Source organism: Salvelinus sp. IW2-2015, unplaced genomic scaffold, assembly GCF_002910315.2.
Source record: "Salvelinus sp. IW2-2015 unplaced genomic scaffold, ASM291031v2 Un_scaffold5937, whole genome shotgun sequence".
Classification (NCBI taxonomy): domain Eukaryota; kingdom Metazoa; phylum Chordata; class Actinopteri; order Salmoniformes; family Salmonidae; genus Salvelinus; species Salvelinus sp. IW2-2015.
In genome coordinates, this window is record NW_019947202.1 from 10185 (window position 1) to 11839 (window position 1655).

Consider the following 1655-nt stretch of genomic DNA (forward strand, 5'->3'; position numbering starts at 1 on the left):
CTATCCAGGATTGGTTTCACCTGGCTTAATGAATCCGTGTCTGCTCATCCTGGCTTGGTCTTTGTGCAACCAATTAAGCCTGGACGCACATGTTTTGGCTTCATTGAGCTCAGCTGAGTCATTTATCCCGGATGTCTTAATTCTACTTTTGTGCAACAGGCCCCAGGTTTCGTCTACGTCGTTTTCTTGTTTTGTAATTTTGTAAGTGTTTGTTTTTGTGTTGCCATCGTTTCAAATAAAGAGATGGCTTATTTCCCTAATGCTGCGTATTGGTCCACTGATCCTTCTCTCCTCTCCTCATCTGAGGAAGAGGAGGACAACAGCCCTTACACCTTTATTAATATGGACTCTTTTGATCTAAATTGTTTTTGTTTTATAGATGAGTACTGAATTGATGACCTCTAAAGGCACATTTAAAAGTGTCCCATATAATAAGGGGATCTGCTGTACCTATATTATGTCTGAAAAAGTCAATTGTAAATTCTTCTGTCCTAGTTCTAAACAATTTATCATCTAGTAGGCTTTGATGAAATTTCCAATATCCGCGCCCATGTGGAAATTCTGCAAGAGTTATATATATGCCAATTTATGTGATGATCCGACTTCTGTCCCCTTTAAACACTTTTTTAACTTCTCTAGGATAGGGGGCAGCATTTTCACTTTTGGATAAATAGCGTGCCCGATTTCAACTTCCTTCTACTCATCCCCAGAATATAAGATATGCATATTATTAGTAGATTTGGATAGAAAACACTCTGAAGTTTCTAAAACTGTTTGAATCATGTCTGTAAAAATCACAAAACTTATGTAGCAGGCAAAACCCCGAGGACTAACCATTCWGATTTTTTTTTTTGAGGTCACTGTCTTTTCAATGAGGTTTCATTGGGATACTAGATTTCTAATCAACCTGTTTGCAGTTCCTACCGCTTCCACTGGATGTCACCAGTCTTTGGAAATAGGTTGAGGTTATTCCTTTGTGCAATGAAGAAGAACGGCCATCTGGAATCAGTGTAACGTTATGTGTACTGTTTGAGATTTGCGCAAGACTAGAAAAGTATCGTTAGTTTGTTGTCATCCTGTATTGAAAACAGATAGACCCGTCTTCAATTTGATTGATTATTAACGTTTACAAATACCTTAACTTCTTGCGACTACAGGGGGTGCTGTTTCGAATTAGCATTTTGTCGTCTCCAAATTAAACTGCCTAGTACTCAATTCTTGCTCGTACAATATGCATATTATTAATTCTATTGGATAGAAAACACTCTCTAGTTTCATAAACCGTTGGAATTATGTCTGTGGGTGACCCAGAACTCTTTCTACAGCGAAATCCATGACAGGTAGTGCGAAGGTCTGAGAGCGAAGCTCTGGTCTCAGATCAGTTTTTAAGGTCTGTGTGTATCCTATGGAACGACATGAACTGCACCCGCCTCCTGGAGTGTCCATAACCAATGAGAAGTGGCATGGGCTTTTCTGCGTAGCTCTCAGAGGTTATAAAAGGCCAAGGAGGTTGAGGGTAGCCTTCCTTTGCGACGGCATGACGCATTACGCAGAAGGGACCTCCGGATGCCATTTTCCAAACGCTCGGTTATCAACGTTAAAATGTATCGTCTGTCATTTAATTCGAAATAGGTGTTAGAAAACATCATAACGAA